The sequence below is a fragment of the Pteropus alecto genome, unplaced genomic scaffold, assembly GCF_000325575.1.
Source record: "Pteropus alecto unplaced genomic scaffold, ASM32557v1 scaffold105, whole genome shotgun sequence".
Lineage (NCBI taxonomy): Eukaryota > Metazoa > Chordata > Mammalia > Chiroptera > Pteropodidae > Pteropus > Pteropus alecto.
The window spans coordinates 1,060,226-1,084,003 of NW_006436294.1; the positions used below are offsets into that span (position 1 = coordinate 1,060,226).

General features: G+C 46.9%; 1 pseudogene; it reads left to right on the forward strand.

Annotated features, from left to right (window-relative positions):
* Positions 1-5,091: 5,091 nt before the first annotated feature.
* The window catches only part of LOC102896790, a 42,570-nt pseudogene continuing 23,883 nt past the window's right edge, over positions 5,092-23,778 (forward strand).

Sequence of the window (23,778 nt, forward strand, 5' to 3'; positions counted from 1 at the left end):
GGGAGGAAAAAGAACATGTGTTTCAGAGTCAGAAACCACGACTGCTAAATCTCTTAGGTATATGACTTTCAGTAAATTTCTCTGAACCTCAATTTTTTTCAACTTAAAACAGAAATAGTAACATATTGGCAGAATTATTTTGAGGACAAAATGGGATCGTGTAAATGAAGTGTGTGACATATATTAGAAACCCAGTAAATTATACTGTTATCAATTACACGAGTTCTCTTTTTTCTGAAAGTTTGCTCTGTTGTCCCACAGAGCTGCTCCTGTCTGCTGTCACATCCACTTTGTAAGTGACACCCCCAGCCCTTGGAGTCCGCATCCCTCCGAGTTCCTAGACAACTCTCCTCTGACCACCCCAAGCCACTGCAGCTGCTCAGCCAAACTCAACATAATTCGCTTGTTTACTCTTTCCTCATGAATCGGTCCTTTCTTCTTATTTGCTTTCCCCTGGATGAGTGCTGAGGTGACTCTTTGGGGCTGGTACGGAGATAGGCGTGTGCTGGGATGTGAGCACCCAGGTGCCATCTCTCAAGGACAAGTATAAGGGGGTCCCTTCTACCGTCTTAATGCCTCTGGCAGTGTGGGGTTTCCCCAGATGGGGAAGTGGGGGAGGTCGACCCCATCCTGCTGCAGCCTGCATTGCTTGATGGCAGAACCCTGGGTAAGAGAGAAGATGATTAAATACACATCATTGACTCACATTCAGGGTTCTCACCAGAGACTTCAGCATCCCCATTTGCAAGGGACCCCTGAGACCTGCTTTGGAGAGTGGTGATAAAGACCCTGGAGCAACAGGTCAGGTCTCTAAAACAGGTATTTCGGGCACTAAATTGAGAGAGACAAAGACTCTCTAAGATGCTGGCCCTGTGTGGGAAGGCCCCGGAATGACATGAGATGGTGATGCCCTAAGGCGGGAGGGGGCCCGCAGTGAGAGGTGCCCTGCTGGGAGCTTGCTGAATGAAGAATGCCCTTGCGGAAGTCCTGCCAATGTCCCCAAATGCCCCAAGGCCCAGTACTGGCGAATTTCATCCAAGTTCCTTTGTGGAAAAAACCAGTAAGACTAAAAGATTAAGCTATTTTGGGAAACCGAAAAGCTTTAGTAATTTCTGAGAGGCCAGGTGAGGTGAAGCTGACTAAGAAAACTATAATCCCAGTGAAAGCAAAACTCTGGGCAGAAAAAGACTTGACCCAGGTCTTCCGACTGTTGGCCCACGTGCCATCCGTTCCCCTGCTGGTGAAATGAGAGAGTCTCATTTCCCTTCATGAGGAGCAAGCCTGTTTTTTTTAAAGGTAGGAGAATGTAGGCCCTTGGTTAGTGCCTTGGCCCTAAATGCACATCTCCAGAGCCTGGAGGTGGTTCTGTGAGGCAATGGGGTGTGGGAGCACACACAATGGCTTGCGTGCTAGGCAGCCCTGGTTTGTTCTGAGTCCTAATTTGAGCGCCTACTAGATGCATCCCCATTCTTTATTAGAAACTAGTTATAGCAAGATCTTTAAGGAGACTCATGGGGTCATGTTTGGAAAGCAGGCACATAAGTGGGGGTGTCCCTACCACGGGGGTTCGCTGAGTTCGTTTCTCCAATTCCTCCATTCCAATACATTGAGGATAATCCAAGGCATTTTTTAAATCTTCCAACTTTTGGTCAGCAGTTATTTGTTCATTCATTTATTTGCTTGCTTATTTTTTTCTCCTGAAGCACAAACACGTCTCGATTAGAATCCAGGATACCAGGACTTGGAACAAAACTATGAATTGCCAAAGTCAGATTCAGGAAAGAAGGGAATTCAGTCCAGCTAGAATGAAGATGGAGTAGGATGCTGGGAGAAATACGTGAGGAGGCGGAGCTGGCGAGGGAGGCAGGGACCGTGCCGTCGAGAGCTTGGCCTCACCATGTTAAGGAAGTGTTCAGGGGAACCCCAGGAGGATTTTAAAGGGGCGGTGAGACGGATCTGTATTTCCAATAAAACGCCTCGAAGACTCATGTAAAGAGAAAAGTCTGGAGACAGAGCCCTGGAGAGCTAGTGCAGGTGAGACAGGATGTACCTTGGCCCGGGATGGAACGTAAGGAGACGATCGAGAGAGAGATTCAAGAGATGCCTAGGAGGAATTGAACTTTTCCGAGAACAGGGGAATATTCACTGGGCCAAGGGACTCCGGGAGAAAACCTCGCTCACCACTTGACATCCGAGCAGAGACCAGAGTGAACGGAGGGGGTGGTACAGAGCCCGAGAGGGTAAGTCCAACCTCGGGGGGAGAAGGGGGCACGGGGTGTTCAGACACGTCACTGTTGCCTCTGGAATGAATCCGGGGCAGAGAGTGTGAAATAAGATCCTGGACTGTAGCTGGGGCCCTGGTAGGAGATGGGGAGCCACTGAGGGCTTTGAAACAAGAAGGGACATGATCTGACATAGGTTTCAAAAGTATGGATCTCGCCATGTTAGTCTCTGCTGAAAATCTTTCTTCTGATCCCTGCCGCCCCCTGGATAAAGCCACACAGGGTTCCCTAGCCAGGTGTTCCAGGTCCTCCATAGCTGAAGCCCTCCTTGGCTCTCCCATCTCCCCCCAGCCTCTCCCTTGGCTGTATCCTCAAATACAACCATACAGCTTCTCATTCACACCCACTCCTTCACACTCTGTGCCCTTGACCATTCCCTTCCTTCTGCCTGGAATGCACCTCCTGCCCTCGCTCGCCTGGCTCACTCCTACTCATGCTCCAAACACAGTGTGATGTCCTCTCTTCCATGAAGACTTTCCTCAGTGGAGCCTCTCTCCCAAGGCGCCCTGCACATAACTCCCCCAAACTACAGCAATTATCTGCGTACAGGTCGGTATCCCGCAGTAGACTGGGTGCTCCATGAAGGCGATCCCCAGTACTTTGCGGAATGCCCAGCATAGAGTGGAGACTACACATGCTTGATGAATAGACTATAGTCTCTTGGAATAGAAAAAGGGTTGACAAGACCCAGCCTCACAGGTGGGAATAGAATTGTTAGTTATCAAGGCAACAACTCCTACAAAACAGCAAAACTGAGATACTCAAGTAACTAGCTTTAAAAATGAGACTGGATGAGGCTGAGTCTTGGTACCAAAGCAGAAGACTCAAACGGGACAAATGATACACAGCTCAAAGCAAGATGCAAGGAAGCACATGATCCTGAGCCCCCAGATCTTGCCTTGAGCTTTGAGATTCCCTCCTGCAAAACCCTAAGACTACAGATAGGAGTCAAGGAGACTCACTTACTTGGGCAGAGGAGACAGAAGAAGGTAAGCAGGTGAGGGCAGAGTTTTTATGCCTGTGTCTCTCCTGCTTTGTCATCATGCTGAACTCATTGGTGTTGGAACCCCGAAAAGAGACATTTCCGAGAACTCAGGGAGCATTTTCCCCGCTTCGTTCTCTAGAATGAGGCACTGCCCGAGCCCTCTGCCACCTGCACTTCACCATCCGTCAGGCTGGCCTCTCGGTTGCAGCCCACAAGCCACCCACGCCCCAACCTCAGAGCACTGCTTCCCCTCCCCTCGGTGCGATGCTGATCACTGCATGGACTGTTGATGGTGAATATGCAGGAAGGACCCTTCTGATACCTTTGGAACCTGGACCCCCGTGGAAATTTGCCAGGCCCCGGACCGAGGTTCCCACAGTCCAGAGAAGCAGGTACAAATCCAGATGCGAGCCCCTGGAAATAACCAGCTCTGAAATAAGCGTATTATTTCCTGCTTTCGTCAGAGCTGCTTTTCCTGAGGCTGCCGAAGAACGGGGGGAAACTGAACTGCGTGGGAACTGTGGACTTTGGAAAGGACTTCACCTGCAGGAAACTGTAAAAAATAATATAAACGGAGCCGCCATCCCAGAGGAACTGCCTCACACATCTTATGCCTCAAACCTTTGGAATTTTAAAATGGGGCAAAATAACCTTTGGCCTGAGCCTAAAGCAACACTGTGCCCCAAAGAGACGTTTGCAAAGATAACGAGAAAGCAGTTACTATGACTATTGTTCTGATAACTACTGGACTGAAAACTAAAAGCATCGTTTAGAATTAGCATCGCTGTGCTATGTCATCTGCACCGACAGAAGCGCCTTCCTTCTATGACGTAAGTGTTCCTCTTTGCTCTCTCAAACTTGTCCCAGCCTCTGTCTCCCGATCAGGACACTTTTGAGGTTTCTGCCCGAATCAGTGCTTCCTGAACTGCTACACATTTTTCTTTCTTTTTCATTCTTTTTCTTTTTTGGATATCAGATAAATACTCGTTGCCTCTTACTAAGGCATTTATTTTTAGGTTAACAAGACCCTTTAACGAGAAGCAAGGAATCCTTGCTTTTTTGAGCTAAGCAAGGCTGAATCCCATATGCTAGTGGACATTGAGAGCTAATAAAAAGTTCCCAGATTCTGTGAGCCAGATCTGCTCTACTCTATCTGAGGGTGACGAAGGGCCACTAATCCCAAAGGTGGCCAACCCAGGTAGTAAGGAAATCAGAGCCAGGGCATCTTCTTTGTCTTACAAAAGCATATCTGTCACACATTGTCTCATCCCAGCAGTTCTCATTAAGACTTCTACTTCCCAGTCTACTGGCTAAAATGCCTTTTAAAAGCAACAATGCTCAAGTTTCCTTCGCAAATGCAGGTTTTCATAAAAACAAAACGGGGTGTGGGGAATAAAAGAAGAGTTGATTTAAACTCTCTGTCAGCCGCTGTGAGACTTTCAACAGACTCCTGACCAAGGTCTTCGATGTCCCAGAAATGGGACAGTGCACTGATTACTGAGACTGACTGCTATTCTGAGAGAAGCTGTTAATTTCTTCCTTCTGTCCTTTTCCATTCTTCCACCTATGACTGGAGACCAGCCTGTCGCTACTATTAGAAAGAAGAATTTGCCCAGTTCTGATCACCATAAGGCATCCAATTTTCTTCTGAGAATAAAAGGGCTGTTATTATTTACTTGGATTTTTTTTTTAACAGCTTTCATGGTGGTGACTGTGAGTAAAGGTGGCGGTAGTGGTTCGATATGAGGTAATAATTAATCAGTAGCAACGATGAGCAGTAACGATGACGCGTGAGCTGTGCCGTAGACTGGAGGCTGACCCGGCATGGCGGCAGCGAGGGTCAGAATGGAACGGCGGAGGAAATGGTGCAACTTAACGGAGGCGTTGGCACCGGTGGTGACGGTGGAGCTTGTGGTGGAGATGGAGTCGGTGACGACTGTGGCAATGGCGATGGCATCAACCGTAGTGATAATAGAGGTGGTGACAGCTGTGGAAGAGATCAGCCATGATGGTGATGACCACAAGAATCAAATGCTGACGATGCAGCTAGTTTGTTGGTGTAGGCGGCGGTCATGAATGTAGACAGGGTGGGGAGCAGAATAGAAGGGAGGGGGGCATGTGCATATAACGTTGAATCTTATATAATTTTGTTCACCAATCTGTTTTCAGATTTGTCTTCTTGGCCAAACTAAGGCCAGAGGCAAAGACCAGCTTGTCCTTCCTCAGAAAAACATCCCCTGCATCAGATCACAAAAAAGAAAACACATAACAAAATAACCAAGCCCTGGATGCATCATTAGCTAGAACAGCTAACAAGCTAACAGTTGTCAGATACCATCTGTAGTGAGAGAATTCCAGCCTGAGCCATCTTCCCCTCAGAGATCTCCCAGAAAGACAGAGCAGTCAGAAGGGAGAGGAAATGCCCACAAGGATGAGACCTGGTGCTCTGGGTTCTAAGATCCTTAGGTTCAGCGATTGGCTAGAAGAACTCACAAGACTCAGCAAATAGCTGTGCTCGTGACTGAGACTTATTACAGTGAAAGGACACAAAGCAAATGCGCCGAAGGAAAAAGCGCATCAGGCCAAGTCTGGAGGAAATCAGACGTAAGCTTCCGGGAGTCCTCTCCAGTGGCATCACACAGTGCTTGATTTTTTTCTCCAGGAACAAGCTGTGACAACACATGTGAAGTACAGTCTCCCAGGGGAATGCCTCAGATGTTCACCACCCCAGGTTTTTCCCGCGGGATGGTCACATAGGCACCCTCTGCCTCACACGTATCAAAATTCCACATACCCAGAAGGAAAGCGGGTGTTTAGCATAAACCACATCGTTTGTACAAACCATTGAGGCTCGATGAGCCATTATCGTTTATGGAGAGTTTTATATCGATATAAGAAATCGTTACCAGCCACGTTCCCAGACAGCAATCCAAGGTCAGATGTGCCAGCAGGTCGTTCTAGTTTAGCAATCTCATCTTTTCCACACAGGCCTCTGCACAGGAGAGATGCTGATGGCGATGGCCGAGGACCAGCCAAGAAAGGCTTGTCTCAGAAACCTCACAAGCTCTCTGCAAGCAAAGTGCAGTTGCCCTTGACCTCACTGGGTTGGTGCATAATTACAGAGCCCTGGGGAGCTGCTTCACTGATTAAGAAGAGTCCAGCTGAATCGCAAGCAGATGTGTTGCTTATTGGGGTGGCTACAAAGTGATGAGTCCTCTAACAAAAACCAATCTAATTACCTAAAAATTGCAATTCACAAAAGAAAATATTTGCGAATCCAGTCTGGTTTTGTCATTGATTCATATTTGAATTGCAGGATTTTGGGCAGGAAAAATAGGGATGTTAGCCCAGACTCTGGTTTTATTCCTTATCAGTGAGTCGACTTTAGATCAATCCCTCTGGGTCTCAGAACGGTGTTTAGATGGTTTGGGAGATTGGAGCTCAAGCTGAAGGAACTGAGGCGATCAGAGTTATTAAGTCTCGCCCACTCTTCTTATTAGTCCATGCAAGGACCCTCTCTTATGTCATTTTGTCATTTGCGCCCGGGGTCTTCTCTCTCAGCTCACCCCCTCTCTCCCCACCAGCAGCTCCACACGTAAATGTGCTTGGAAGATGTCTGTAATAAATCTGTGTATCTAATCTTCCTCATCCGTAACATGGATATAATAATTCCCGCCTTACTAATCTCATTATGGTTTTGAAAAAGTTAAAAAAAAAAAGGCCTAAAAACACTCACCAGTAACATCATGTACATATCAGGTCTCTTATTAATTGTGATTGCTTTCAGTCCCAAACCACTCCTAACATTTTTGTTTTAGGTTTCTGCATCATCTCGTCCACCTCTCCTGCCCTGACACAAGACTGCATGCGCCGGGAGCACTGGCTTCTCATCTACCGTGGGTAGAATTGCGTTGTCCAAAAAGATATGGTCAAGTCTGACCCGCCCACGCCCGACGATGTTTGTGAATGCGACGTTATTTGGAAATAAGGGTCTTTGCAGATGTAAAAAAATAAGATGAGGTCACATTGCATTAGCACAAGCCCTATTCCAATGACTGACGTCCCTAGAGAGGGAAATTTGGAAACAGAGACACAGGGACAAAGCCATGTTGCAGTGGAGTGATGCATCTACAAGCCAAGGAACAGCAAGGGCTGCCAGCCACCACCGGAAGCTGGAAGAGGCAAGGAAGGATCCTCCCCAGGAAACCTCCAAGAGGACATGGCTCTCCCGACATTCCGATTTTGGATTTCCGGCCTCCAGAACTGTGAGGGAACAAATTTCCACTGTTTAAAGCTTCCTAGTTGTGGTGATTTGTTATAACAGCCCCAGGATTCGTCCCAACCCCATCACCATATCGCTTAGTGATTGGGGCCATCCCCACATCTGGCTTAGACATGCTGCGGGCCAGAGACCAGACAGCATGGGTGAGGCTTGAGTCGGTGAGTTCTGGCAACAGGGGGGCCGGAGCCATGCCTCAGGAAAAGCCAAAAGGGGAACGTGCTCTCTGGTGCCAGAAATGCGGCTGCAGTGCTACGCTTCTAGTTTTGTAATCGAGAAAACCGAGCCTGCAGATGGCGAAATTCCTCGGCAATGCTTACACGGCGTTAGTGGCGGAGCCAGGGGAGGACCTGGGCCTTTGGCCTCCCGAGCCTGGGCTCCCTCCACGACATGCAGGATACCCATTTCTGCTTGGCCCACAACATCGGGAGGATGCAAAGAGTAAGGAGAGCAAAGCCCCTGTTATGTACTGGAGCAAAGCAGTCTGCTGCGAGGGGCATGATGTATGGCACATTTTAGTAGCCATAAATCATCTCCCCTTAAATCAGTGTCAGAAATAAAGGGAGGGCGGTCTTTCCAGTAGTCTGATTGGTCGGTTCGCTGTGGTTTAAGACCTGACCCTGCTCTCCCATTAATTTTAGCACCAATTCATTTCGGAGGGATTTATGATCAAGCAACACGAAGCGTGAGCTGAGTTACGGCTTGGCCTGGTCATGTTCGGGAGGCACAGGCGGAATGTTTTATTTTCCAGACTGCTGACTTTTTTTTTAACTCTCCTTCTCTGAAAGCATAAATAAAGGCGAGACATTGAAAAATGATCCTGAGTTTCCTGGTGGTTGAATCCTGTTTGGAATTTAAAGAATAAAAACTGAACAGTTGGAGAGAATAACCCAACGCGGTCCACGTGGTATCAGGAGAAGAGCTCAGGACCAGGGGGTCGGCAGCCCAGCTCACCCGAGCCATCTGGAAGCCGCCTCCGCAGCCGGCGCACGTGTTTCTTCATCTATGGAACCAGAGCAGCTGAGTCAGCGATCTGTCTCAGGGACTCTGGCATCGCGCTGTCTCTGAGTGCAAATCTTGGCTCCAGCGCTTACCTGCTCTGTGACCTTGAGCGCATCGCTCAGGTTTTCTATGCCTCGGTTTTCCTGTCTGTAAAATGGGGCTAATAATGAAACCTGTTCCGTGAGGTTTATTTGAGAATTAAAGGAATCAGTGTTTGTGATGTGCTTAGAACCATTTCTACTATAGTACGAGCGCTGTACGTGTTTGTTTGATGAGATGAGAGTGTCGAGCGAGATGTTTTTCGATCTTTCCACTTCCCCGCTCAGAGCCGGCTTCAGATTAGAGGCACGGGGAAGAAACGGAAGCGAGGGGGCATTGAGACGCTCCAGAAGGCGAAACTTGAGAGAAAGAATACTGAATCTGAACTGGAAGGCCCACGACCTTGCCCCAGCTTTGCCAAGGACATACTGGTATGGTCTTAAACACATTGCCATGCCTAATAAAATAGGAAATATGGGGTGGACTATCTTCAATATCGCTTGGGGGAGCACACATACAACCACCTATAGTCAAATGGAAAACCACATATTCTACAAACGCTACTGCTGGCCACGCTAGTGCCCAGAACTCTAATGCAAGCTGGAGAAGCAGATGCAGGCCTATGGCTGAAGAGGGACTTCCTATCCTCATTCATAATTGCAATATTGGTTCCCACGTGCTCACGTGTGCCTTCAGAGAGGGAGGTGGAGGGAGAAGGGTCTGCAGAGCCTACGCAATGTCGCATAGCCAAGTGGGTAAAGGTACTTGAGAAATGTCCCCCAGTGGATTGTGGACAGGTGTGCCTTTCGGAGCAGTGATACCACCCATGAGTGAAATCCACCCCAACGATGGCCAGACACAGACCGCACAGATAAGCCTCACATCTTCCCATTGGAAAAAGCAGATGGCGGGTTGGAAAGAGGGGTCACGATGATCCCAGGCTCCCCCAGCACCCATCCCTAAGGAGAGAAAAAGTTTGGACCCGACCTCCTCGCTCTCCTGTACAGGAGCAGCTCGGTTCTTATGACAAAATAATGCATATTCATGTCATTACACTCAATTAGAGTCAAGTTAACTTGACTGTAGGTTTCATCTGATTATAGCAGTAATGTTTATTGATGGGCCTGTGAGCACTAGAGCGATGATTTTAGATGTGAACCGACCTTGTCTAATCCCCACTTGCCTACAGAGTGAACCTGGAAAAGTCACTCAAACTCTCTGGGCCTCAGTTCGCCCAGTTATTTAAAAAAAAATAGAAATAATACTCTCGACCTCATATGCCTTTGTAAGAATTAAAGAAAATAGTATACAAAGAACACTTAACAGTGTCTGGAATATAGTAAGTGACAGTAAATTTAGACCTTATCATTATTTTATCAAGCGGTTTCTTGGAGACCTTAAAAATGCATCTGGTTCACCTCCCTTTTCTACGCAGGATGGCTGATAATTGCCTATTTCATTATTTAAGCTTTCTAGGGATCTCAAAGTACAAATCTAATATTTTATTGCCTTTACAGTCAAGTCAGTATTTCTCTTTTTAAAAGACATACTGACCACTTTAAGTCTTTTTTTTAATTCTCAGATCCGGCAAGGACAAAAAGATTCTCAGGGTCTTGCATGTAAATCCTATGTCCTTAAAGAAAATGCCGTTCTAGGGCAGTGCTTTCTTAGAGACAAAGATCCAAATATCCATGGAAAAATGGGCTGATCTCTTGTGATAAAAGTTTTAGATTATGTAACCAGAGATTAAAATGACTCTTGGCTGGAGTATTATACTCTGCTGATACCATACCAAAAAAAAAAAAAGTGAAAAAAGAAAATATTTGAATGCAGTAAAAATGCCCCTATCAGCCTGTTCTATATTAGTGGAAACTTGGAAATAATTCAGGTGCCTCACAATAATACATCGATGTGGCTGCAAAGGGATCCACTATCTAAATTCTCCACGGTACGTCCCCTGTGGCCAGCCCAACTCATTTATTTATTCATTCAGCCTTTCCATCCGCCAGGGATATTTTAATGCTTACCTCATGAGAGATACTATGCCTGACCTTGGGACTATAATAGCAAATGAGACATTATGATCCCTGTCCTCACAGGTTTTTGTTTCAAACCGAGTGGCTAATAAATTAAAGATGGAATTGTAAGGAAACATGATAAGTGCTTTATTCTGATAAATCCTATCAAATGAGTAGGTCTGAGATTCGAACCTTAGCATTTTGTCTTCAGAACATATGGTTTCATCTTTATGGTGTGGGTCACTTGCCTGTATGGGAGAGAGCTGGAGTTCGACCCTGGGCAACTTGACTTCTCCAGAATCTTTATGCACAATCGCTATGCTCAGTATTGCTTGTGCCGGAGAAACAGCATCTGGAGAGGGGAAGTCAGCAGTTGTAGCGTCGCATCTGGTGCTTTGGAGATGGGGCTAGCTGGCGACATAGACTTAGCAGTCAGCAGCAGGGAGGAGCTGAGCCAGTGGAAGGAGAAAAGAGCCCAAAGCTGAACTTGGGCACCGCCATACCTAACTGATAGGCAGGTGGAATCTCAATCCTAGTCTATAAGCTTTCCAAACCCCTCTGTGAACCATTCCCCGAGAGAGAGTTAATTAGACCACAGGCATCTTCTCGAATTACCGGTTAGTTCATTTGCAGGTATTTTGTTGCTGCTGTTTTGTTTTTCTCACATAGTATCATTACATGAGGTAGAATATTTATAATCAGGAGAGAAATAATGACACCAAAAATACAACTGCAATGGGGACTCTCATCTCTACTCGTTCTGACCCCACTGTGATGTCGACTATGCTCACCCTCATGGTTAAAGAGGATGGACAGCATTCCACAGTTCTGCCTGTTTCTCTCCTCGTTTTGTCTCTCCCTTTCCTGAGTTGGCCATTTCGGCCAGCCTTTTTCTGAGTGGATTAGCCTAACTACTTTTTTTTCCCCTACCAACAAGGCTTGATGCCTTTCCCTCCCCATATAACAAATTTCCTTTCAGACAAATAAGTCCAAGGGGAGAAGAGAAGAGAGGTCTTCTAAAGCAGACTTGAAAGGTGATAACATCTCTTTCATCTTAATAGATGAACAAGCATCATTCAATAAAGCTCTAAAGCATTACAGATGGAGAGAACCACATAAGCAGTTTGCTTTTGCTAGAACGTGAAACCTGAGATTGGGCCCCGCAGGAGAAGGGGCTGAACACTAGGTGTATATAAGAGATGATGGACCTCCTGCTAAAGAACTTGACTTTCATCCCGTTGGTTTCACGTGAGAAACAGGCAACTAATAAAAAATAATTGGGGGTCAAATCCCATCTTTTGCTCCATTCTAAGTTTCCAGAGGGCAGGAATCATATCTTCTATTTTAAGCATCAGCAATTCAATAACAGTTCCAGGATTCAAACTCAAGCCTCATGGCAAAGCTGTCTGGGGGATCGCTGTCAGAACCAGAATTCATGTACCCGGTACCCATCAGGATCCCCCATGTCACCCCTGAGTTGCCTTTTCCTTTTCTCCCACCGCCCAAATACTGTAGTTCTTAAGAATAGAACTTTTATTCTGGATCTTGACTCTTTCCTTCCAACTTATTCTCAAACTCAAAGATTCTGATTTAATATTGAGTGGGGCTCAGGAATCTGCATTTTCACTGCAGCTATGAAGTGGAAGCTCACGCAGAGGTCTGCAAAGCCACCACATCTAGCCACCACAACCTCCAGCAAACAACGTCCTCCTTCCCACTTCTGCCTTCCTAATGCTGCTCAAGTTCCTCTCATTGGTAAACTCTACCCAGAAATATTCAAAGAGGGAATTGGTGGTGGTACTGCACTGACCACAGACAGGCCGACACCCACACTCTCTCACACACACTCTCTCTCTCTCTCTCTCTCTCTCTCTCTCTACACACACACAGACACACACACACACACACCCCTCCATATCCAGTTTCTGGAGACATGAATGTCCTGCCACCCATTCGTAGATGACTACTGATCAAGAGTCTTCAGAATTAGGTAGAAATTACCCAACAAAACTACCTGCCTCGCTGCACATGAATGCTTCAATTCTAGCTATAATGGTTGTTCAGATGTTTCCTACAAACTCGCATATACGAGGAATGTGCTTCTCTGAATGTGGAGCCTATTTATATCGATCCTAAATTCATCTACCTGTAGCTTTCACCCACTGGTCTTGGTTTGATCCCTAAGCGCAAATATATCAGATCTGATCATTATTCCAAATGGCAGCTTTTTAAATATTTGAAGTCACTGGTCATGTTCTCTGGAGCCTTCTCATCTCCAGACTGTTAGCAGTTTTAAGCATGGCTCATCTGATGTGGCTGGAGTCCCTTAACCATCTCAGCTCTCATTTATTTACTCAATAAATATTTATTGAGCATCTTCAGTTGAAAGGAACTAAATGCTTTCCAGAGAAAGAACTCGACATTCTGGTTTTGGGTACTGGCTCTAGGGTTCAGTCCTGGGTGACCTAGGGGAAACTTATCTCCTTACGGACACCACAGAAGGTTAAAATCTCTAAATTCCATCCTATGGCATCTTCTTCTCATCTCCATTTCTCGCATCTTTATCTTGTTTTTCTTCCCTTTGCCCTTGAATTGCTGTGTTTTTTCTTCTGTCTTTCTTGTCCCTCTGGCTATCTCTCTCTCTTCTTGCATAGTCCTTTTGTTTCACAAGTTTTTGTCTCTTTGTCTCCTTATATTTTTCTGCTTCCTTTTCTGTCCCTCAGTCTACCTCTGTCTCCCTGTCTTTTCACCTTGATAACAGTGTATACATATGGGCTGGTAGGAGGGGGAAAAAATTAAAGCCAGGACAGGGCATCTCTGGGTGAGGTTCTCGGCAGCCGATGGAAAGTTTTCAGCGGCTGAATCTAGCTCCTTTAACTGGCTGTATGCATCCAGATTCCCAGACCGTAGCCTCCTCCACCAACCTAGCAGGTGATATAAGACCTGGGGGGCCGTGGATACAAAAAAAGATACTGTGCCAAGAGCTAATGGCCTATGAAATCAAAACGTTTGGCCCACCCGCTCTGTGTGACCACCTCACAGCAGGGACCCACAGCTGGCCCAAACCAATATTGAGGAAAAGCAGGAGGAAACTTGTCCCAGATCTGAGTCAACAGAGAAGACTAGAAGAATCTGCCAAACACAGACAGCTCAAGCCAAGATTTTTCCCCCGTCAGCGCCATCCAACCCTCCAAACGTGCCCACAATATGAGGTTCGAAGGACCCCAGAGAGTCAGCAGATCTGGGTATGACTCACAGCTTTGCCACTAATTGACTATGACCTTGGCTAAGTCATGTCCCCTTTCTGGGCCGACGTGTTCTCATCTATAAAGGAAGAAACACAAATTCCATCAACTTATTCTAGAATTGCTTTAATTGTAAGGTTGCTGCAAAGGGATTTGGCCAGTTTTGTTTCCCTGTGACTTTGGTATCTGCTGCCTATCCATAAGCATTATTGTAACTTTCCATAGGGTGGAGCCAAGCAAGAAATAAAAAATGAGGGAGAGTAAAGTTATGAAAAAGACAGGTATTCCTCCATTTTTACAAGGACACCGAAGGAGTTACACAGGGGACAGAAGTTACAGATCCCTCTTTCATGCTACACAGATACCTTATCTGCAGAGTATGTCCCCAGATTCCTGCTTTATCTCTGTGGCCATGTACTAAATGCACCTCTTGGTGGCCACCCCCCTGATGCCTTCTTTGCGGTTCAAACTACTGGCCTGCCCACCATTCCCTGCTCAGGGAAGCAGCACAACCAGCATCTTTGTTCAGGGGAAGCTTTCTTTTGAACAAGAAGGAAATCTGACCCAGAAGATCCCATCAGTAGTCTGGTCAGTGATCCTTAATGTAGCTTGAAGCAAAGGACTGAAAAAGGGAGAGATCATTAGTGAAGCCATTGTGTGAGTCCCCTCTAGAACTTGTGGTAGAGGATATTGAGAAGACTGGCCAGCCACGAATGAAAAGAGAATAGAGCAGAGACATGGAAAGAGATGGGGATGCCTAGAAATTCATAAGAAAGACAGAAAATAGCAATCCCCGCATTCAGCTGGCTCCTGGCAGCATCCCAGGCCAGCAAAATTCCAACCTGTAGGAACCCTCACAATGGCCGTTCTTTCTCTTACGGAAGCCTGAAGAGGAGATTTTCTGGTGACTGAAAGAGTATCACCAACACACATGGCTGAGGACATTCGAGCCCCAGGCATCGGCACCAAATTCCTTAAAAGTTTAAGCACATAAGCAACCAGTGATGTTTGACCTCTAGGAAAGTATGTGAAATCATATCTTTGGACAACCTAGAAATCTTTGTAGCTTCCCCCAAACCTACAAAATACTGGTTCAGCAAACTCAAAAACAAACAAACAAACAAATAAACAAAATATAGACCATTCCTTAGTTCAACGTTCCATTTTACAGTTAAGTGACAATTTTTTTTTAAGAGTTAAAGGGCATGTAAGTGAAAAAAAAAATGGATTTCATGTCTCACGAGAAGCAGAGAAGTGTGCATTTTGTTTTTCATGAATAGCTGCCCCTTCAGGTTTCCTACCGCACCCCTCCAGCTTTCCTACCGCACCCCTCCCTCTGGGGAGCAGGGGTGCAGCGAGAGGCAGCACAGCATGCTTCCGGAATCAGACAACAAACTCGGTTTTGGTGCGTCAGACAGAGATTGTTTTTGCCCCACTTTCAGCGGCCCTGCTTCCTTTGACATTCTTTTCTTTTGTATAGTGACACTGGTTAACGAAATCCAGTATGTTTCTAGTGTACGGTCCAACAGTAAGTCATATATATATATAGTGGCATTGGGCGTTGTGTGGTCACCACCACAGCCTTTGGTATCTTACTCTCCTCACCCCGCCACTCTTGTAATCTCAAATAAAAGACTCTATCTCCCCACTAACGGGGAGGATAAATGGGAGGACACATGACCTTGGCCCAGCCAATCATAGGACCCAGTTCACCTAACCGCAGTTTTTGGTCCAAGAGTAAGCACATAACACCTTCACAAAGCTAATCAGAATTGTTGCTTAGGATTGTCTGGTTTAGAATGGAAGAAAGGGGGTCTAGCTCTTCAGGTCACAGAGTTGGAAGTATATGAAATGAAATTCTCCAGTAGCGGTCCTCCCTTCAAGTGAGTATAGTCAGAGAAGCAGAGAAAAGCAATGAGTGAAAGAACAAATTATCTTATTAGAGTCCCTGACGCATGGGACCACAATCAGATGCAGTCTTGTATGTTGTCATATAGAAGTTTCCCTTTTCTCTAGATAGATAGATAAGTATATGGATGGATGGATGGATGGATGGATGGATGGATGGATGGATGGATGGATGGATAGGTAGGTAGGTAGCTAGGTAGAGAGATAGATAGATAGATAGATAGATAGATAGATAGATAGATACATGTAGAGGTAGAGAAGTAGATGTAGATATAGATATATAGGTATTATAAATATGTATAGATATTATAGATATGTATTCTCCTCTATCTGTGTAAGTGGGAAAGGACAGATATAGGAAATTATGGATTAACAGTTTCAAGGAATTAGACGCTGTTCCAGGAGCAAAAAGAATTGATCATCAACGTTGCTGACCAAACACAAAGCCTGGGTAGAAAGCAGATACCAAAAAGGGTGACAAGATGATGCATTAGTCTAAAGCACCCAGAGGAAAGCTGTTTGTGCAGACTGACTCTCCTTCCTCCAAGAAGAGAAAGCCTTTGAATAATGAGTCTAATTATAATGAAATGGTACAATGCAGTAAATGGCATAAGAAAGCAGGATATTCTGTGACTAAGGCTCGATGGTCCTGGGAAGGCAGCGGGGGAGGGAAGCAGAGAGGGAGGAGCCCTCTGTCTGCATCGCTGAGCAGAGGTCCTGCTCACTGAAGCTGCAGATCCTGATCTCACCGGAGAAGCAAAGACCTCAAATGGGAATAAAGAGAAGGCGCCTCCTGACCCCCGACCCCTGCCAATTACTAAGGAAGACAGGCGACCACCTGTGGGGTAACTGGGAAACAGATTTTGATTGGATGCTAATGATTTGAGGCCTTGTGACATCATGCTGTGTTACTTGAATTTACCAGCAAGAGCCCAAGTCAGGCGACACAGCGCTAAACTTTTCGATTATGTCAGCTCGTTGAGTTGAGGCTCTGATAGGTAAATAACACATTTTGAATTCCCAGCACCTCTGTTTCCTAGATATGTCACCTTGAACAGATAAATTCCGCTATTCACTTTTGTTAGAGCAGTACTAATACCTGAGAAAGCTCTGGTGAAGACCAAATACTATATGCAGCCAGGTCTACCACAGAGCTGGCAAACAGTGACCTTCAGTTTCTCATTCCGGGCCTATGTCTCGCCCACTCTGCTGAATGTTCCAGAGGTAAGGACAATATCTTCGTCACATACCATTTACGCTTTTTTCCACTGCCAGTGCCCAGGCCCCACCCCAGACCAATAAAATCAGAACCTCTAAGGGTGGGGCTTAGACACCGTATTTTTTAAAAGTTCCCCAAGTGATTCTAATGTGACAGCAGCATGGAATGAACTGGGCTACAGCAAAGCAGATGATAACATACTAAAACCTGAAGTCTGCAGTCCTGGTTTTGAATCCTGAATTTCAATCATCTGGGCCTCAGCTTACTCAACCGGAAGAAAGAGATAAGTATTGGCGGCCTATCTTTTGTGCCAGGAGGTCACATTGTCCTGCAGAGGCCACCCCCGTTGCTCACCGAGTGCCCTAGGGGTACTGAACTACTCACAGGTTCCCGAAGGGCTCATGCCCTCTCTTAGTCACATGCCTTTCACATGTACAGGTCCCCTGCCTGAAACGATCACCGGCCAGCAGAGCCCGCTCTCCTTAGCCTTCATGGCTCACCTCAAGCATCACCTTTGCGGAAAGCATCCCCTGGCCCACGTGAACCACGAGGCTCGCTGGACTGCTTCTCCCACCGGCCCAACTCGGTCCACCTGTGCCTGCTACTCCAACAGCCCTTCCTGCACTCAGGGTGTCATTTATTTCCTGGGACATCTCTGCAGGACCAGTCAATTCCATACCACAGCATTTTACTCATTCGTTGACCTCAACGGAGGTAAGAGCACGTTAAAGCTGTAACGCACCATGGACGGCGAGGGCGCCCTGGGTGGGCAGCTGCATCCCGGGAGGGTGCTGTGAGGAGGCCGCGGTGAGCAGCACCCGCCCGCCCGCCGGCCTGGCTCTCCTCCTCCATTTTGGTCCCGCTTCTCAGCACAGCACGCAGCCAAAAGGCCAGAGCCAAGCTGGGCCAGCGCCTGGTGGCGTGTCCCTCCCGGAGGAGGGTGCTGTCGCCCATGGGAAGGGCACAGTCATGCGGTCACGTGAGCAGATTGTGGCTTCCCATTAAGAAAGGCTGTGTCGCTTGGCCATCCTAGGATATCAGTGAATCGTCTATTTCATAGTCAATGCCCAAAACTTGAGCCAACAGTGAAACCGTTTTCTGAGTTATAGCAAAGAATGACAGAGGAAGGGACTGATTATATATTGTTTCTGTCATACCAATGTTTCACCTACTAGAACTTTCTTAAGTACCAGAGTACAGAGATGAATAAAACTCAGCCTGCTCTCAGAGGTCTACAGCCTAACGAGAGGATGGTGTTTGGTGGTAAACGTTTAACGACTGGCAGGGTAGAAAGTGGAGAGAGACAGGGCATCCAAGATGCCCTGTTTTGTAGCATTCGCCATTCGTTGTGGTGTAAATACTCTCACCATGGCTGATTTTATCGTCCAGTTTTCATTTGGCCTCAGTCTGCTGTCATTCAGTCCCACTTACGCTAGGACAGCCCGCAGCATCAGTCTCTGTGTTTGAGTTTTGCTTTCATCAGCCCTGTCACTAAAAGCAATAAAATATTTTTTAGAGCAGTCACAGAAAGTCCCTGAACAGAAAATGTTAAACTTTGAGCCAGAGGCGGTTTTTTATAATGCTAATGAAATGTAAGCTTCAGGGTTCCTCACTCTGCTCTCTTCCTTCTAAATATTCATATATTATATTTGCATACATCATTTTATATTCAGAATTTTATATGCTTAAAAAAAAAAAAAAGACCAGCCTAAATTGTATGAACTTTAGGCTCCATCCCTATTTGATCTTGTCAGTTTTTTTTTTTTTAAGTTTGACAGCATAGTGTAAAATAAGTAGTCCACTGTTCTTGTGAAGCACTTGGATCTTGTTAAAACGCAGGCTCTGATTCAATGGGTGAAGCACTGGGCCTGAGATTTTGCATTTCTAACAAGCTCCCAGGTGATGCTGATGCTGACTTTCCATGGACCACACTTTTTGCAGCCAGGTCGTACGACAGTCTGCGCAGCATCGGCCACTAAGTCTAGCAAAGCTTTTCCTTTCACTGTGCCACACAGGGTGGTCTCACTCCCCGTCTTGTCACTGAGCACAGTGAAGCAACCAGCAGCATCATCCGATGCCGGCCATGTCTTCATCCGACCCGGTGGGATGCCCACAGTCCCAGACTCCCTTTCCTAGGAAGGTCCATTGCTTACAATCACTCCTTGTATTAATTCCTGAGTGGGTCGGGGTGCTTGGTTAAAAGCAACAGCATTCACTTTATCTAGTTAAAGCAGGAGGAAAGTTATTATGGGTCATAAAGTCGCTTACGGAAATTCCAAGCAGAGATGCTATTCTAACAGGAACAACAAAGCCATTTATGATGCTAGATGTCAAAAGGTGACCAAGTCCTCTGATCCTGGAGAACCGAATACCTCAATCACCACATGTGCCAAAAGATCCTGTCTCCCCGCTGCTGGCTGACACCTCGCGTGGCTCATCTCCTCTTCCCCAGTCTGCAGCCTATTTCATCTGCTTGACAGAACCTGGGCTGCAAGGGAGTCCCAAAACGAGGTGTTTAGGTTCCTAGCCCCTCTAGAACAGGGAGACATGCTAGAAGGGGGTTAGGGCGGATAGTAAATGAGCCGGTCCGCAGAATTTGGATACTCATCGAATGTTCTTGGATAAATGATAAAAGTATTGGCTTCATTTGCTTACTCATAGTTCCTGATCTCCATAATAACATCAATTGACTCACTATATGCTGACTCTGGCTCTACCCGCAACACGACTAGTCATTTCTAAAGTTCGTCACTCATGGGTCACAGCCTCTGGGTCCCCTTAGTTTAAACTCCTGGGAGAGAGAAAGGTTTGTCACCAGCCAGCTGAGAGAGTGATTCACCCCAGATCAGGTGTCCATCTCAGCTTCAATGTGCTAAAGCTATGGAGGTTGAAGTGGTAAAAATCTGACCTCCTAAACCCATCCCTCTTCTGGGAAGGAAAAGTTCTGAAAGAAAGAAACTTTGAAGTAAGGAAATGGCCCTAGAGCCTGTCAGCTTCAATATCTGAGTGAGGTGTCAAAGGAGGAAGAGGCGTTCTCAAAATGAACAAAAAAGACCTTTAGAGATGGAGGAGATGGACATGCAAAGGAACTCGAACTGTTCATCAAGTGTATCGTGATAAACTGGGTCTTTTTTCCCCTCTGCCTAGCTCCAAATATGTTCGCTAATATTTGCCCCTCCAAAAACTTTAAAACTAAACATTAGCCTTTTTCGCTGCCTACACTCAACTTTTTAAAAAAAATGTTTAACTCTTAATCTCTACGCTCATTCCCTTGATCTCCCTACTTCTTCGTAAGCCTCTGACTGTTCTTAGGCCTGTTATGTAGTTTCAGTAAGAATTTCTTCATCTGTAAAACGGAAACAACTGAACCTACTTCCTCTAAATTATGGTGAGAAGCAAGAGTATAATATATGTGAAAAATCACTGTGAACCCTAACACCACTGCATAAGTGGAAGTGATTAAAATGGTGATGAGTTTTCCGAGGCATTAAAGGTGCCTCTTGACATCTAATTAATCTCTGTGCGCCCCTCAGGTGAAGGACACAGTGTGAGATGTGGCTCTAAGACGCTACTCCTGCCTGTGCTGGCTCAGCAAGTCTGCGCCGAGGCTCGGCCCAGATGCCAAGGTGCTCGCCTCTCAGCCCCCAGCAGGGCCTCGTGTACTCTCAGGCTCTGTTCCTGTGACCGCTGCAGCTGCTCACCAACCCCAGAACTAAAATGAAGTCTAGGCTAAATGGGGGCCAGCATCATACCTGCTTTGGGCTTCTGTTGAGGGTCAAGGGCAGTTAAAGCTAGAAAGACCTCAGATTCTCTAATCTTACCCAAGCCCCAGCTGGCCCATTCTCAGACAATGGCACCAGCGGTTACTCAGTTACTCAAGCCAAAACTCTGATGTCCACCTTTTTTCTTTGCTCACCCAGCACCCTTTGCCCATCAGCAAGCCCTGTTAGCTCTGCCTACAAATTATATCCCAAATACAATGACTTATTGCGAAGTCCATTGCTGCCCTCTAGTTTAAGTGTAACCACCATCTTGCCTGGTCTGTTACAATGTCCTCCTTACTGGCCTCTCTGTATGCGTGTCCCCACGATCTATTTTCTGAGAGAAGTCAGAGTGGTCTTCTGGTAACACAGTCAGCTCAGAGTGCCTTCTGCTTAGAACCCTTTGATCACATTCTATCATAATTAGATTAAAATCCATAATCCTTACCACATTACCGGCAGCGTTCGGTGGCGTGCTGTCTCACGGGAGGTCCTCTGCTTCCAGGCACAGGTCTCTGGGCGTCTCACACAGCAGCTGGCACCACAGGAAGCTGAAGAGCTTCCCCAAGCCTGTCCAGCTCCTAGGCTACAAGGCCGGCTGACCACATCTTGTGGGAGGTCGACAGGCCAGGATCCCAGGTGAACAAGCTGTGGAGGCTGTGACCATTGTGGAGACGCCGCCCGTGATGGTTGTGGGCATGTGGGCTACGTGGAAACCTCAAGGCCTTCGTACCTTCAAGACCATTTTTGCCGAGCATATCAGCGATGTGTGCAAAAGGTGCTTCTGTTCTTACATAAATCTGAGAAGAAGGCCTTCGCCAAATACTGCAAGAAGCGGCAGGATGACGATGGCGAGAAGCAGCTGGAGAAGGACTTCGACAGCATGAAGAAGTGCTGCCAGGTCATCGGCGTCATCGCCCCCACCCGGACGCGCCTGCTTCCTCTGTGCCAGACGAGGGCCACCTCATGGTGATCCAGGTGAGCGGAGGCATGGTGGCTGAGAAATGGGACTGGACCCGTGAGAGGCTGGAGCAGCGGGTCCCTGGGAACCAAGTGTCATATTAGAACGAGATGACCAGTGTTATTGGGGTGACCAAGGGCAAAGGCTATGAAGGGGTCGCTAGCCGCTGGCACATCAAGAAGCTGCCCCGCAAGACCCACCGAGGGCTTCACAAGGTTGCCTGTATTGGGGCGTGACGTCTTGCCCGAGGGGCTTTCTCTGTGCCTGGGCTGGGCAGAAAGGCTGCCATCACCGCACTGAGATCAACAAGATCTACGAAACTGGCCAGGCCACCTCATCGAGAGTGGCAAACTGATCAAGAACGACGCCTGCACCGGTCACGACCTGTCTGACAAGAGTGTCAGCCCTCTGGGTGGCGCTGTGCACTGCGGCGAAGTGACCAGTGACTTTGTCACGCTGGAAGGCTATATGGTGGGAACCAAGAAGCAAGTGCTCACCTTCCGCCAGTCCTCGCTGGTGCAGACCAAACGGCGGACCCTCGAGAAGACTGACTTTCAGTTCACCGACACCGCCTCCCAGGTTGGCCGTGGCCACTTCCACACTGTGGAGAAGAATGCATCATGGGACCACTGAAGAAAGACCAAATTGCAAAGGAAGAGGAGCTTAATGTCAGGTACAGATTGCGCAGCTGGCGGGGACTCAATAAAAATTATTTTCCAGTGGGGAAAAAAGCCCATGTTCCTGACCTTGGGGGCCCCGCCTCCCTCTCCGGTTCCCTCTAGGTCCCCACTTTCCGTCTGCATGGTCTCCTTTCTCTTCCTCAAATGGGCTCAGCTCATTACAAACCCAGGCCTTTGTGTACTGAACTTTTTGTTGCTCTAGTTAGTTTAGGGTAGGCCAGGGGTGTTGGGATGGATGGATGGATGGATGGATGGATGGATGGATGGATGGATGGATGGATGGATGGATGGATGGGTGGATATGTGGTTGGAAAGATGGATGAGTGGAGGGCTGTATGTGGATGCATGCGTCGATGGTTGGATGGATGGATGGATGGATGGATGGATGGATGGATGGATGGATGGACGGACGGACAGATGGACAGGCAAGTGGACAAAAAATAAAGCAACCTTCTAGACCTCTATGGTTTTGTTTTCACAAATACCACTACCTGTGGACTAAAGCTTTGAGGCGCTTGGATCAATAAAGTCAGGGGAAGTCAGAGGATTGCGAATCCAATTTTTAACAGTGCTGAGAATGAGAGGCCAGACGTCAGGCAGCCCCTCAGCTGGCCTGATAATTAGGGAGAAGATACTGAGATCTTGCCAACCAGAAACCAGAGCCTGCCTTGGAGGAAAGAGATTGTTAAAGCCAAGATAAGTCAAGACGGGGTCAGGGACATGGGCTTTTTCCCCAAACAGCACTTCTGTCCCCTCTTAATAAACCCATAGATTGTAGCCCTGACAAAGACAGAAAGATAAGAAGCCATTATTTACGTCCCAATAAAATAAGCAGGAAACACTGATCTCATTCTCAGTGGCAGAAAGCAGCTCACAATGAAAGATCATCTTGAGCTGGGGCTTCTACACTTTCTTTCTTTCTCTTTCTTTACGTGTAACTTGTCTCAAGTTGGAACATTTAATTGCCTTCTCACTACACCTTGACTTAGCTCAGGGTCCGGAGAGAGCAGTCCAGGATCACAGCAATTACCGGTTTCTGCAAAAACTAGCTAAGATTTCACGAGCTCCCCTACCCCCAAGTCTCCCACATCCTTCCTCAAGTCCTAGTGACTCTGGGAGAAATATGCTAGGTCTTCAGGACGGGACAACAGCGGGTTCCTTTTAATGGCAAGGTACCAGAGTTCCACATTACCAAATAAACTTCCTTTTTCTCCTTTGGAGAAGGATATTCTCATTTAACTTCCAAGAGTGGAAAGGCAGACTGAGCGCGCTTTGAACGCTAATGCCACCATGGCCCAGCTGTGTGCTCTTGAAATAGCCAAGTTTTCTCCCAGGGGCCATGTATGAGAGGAGAAGAGAAGGGGTGGGAGGAAATCTGTGACAGACCTTCGTGTAAAGG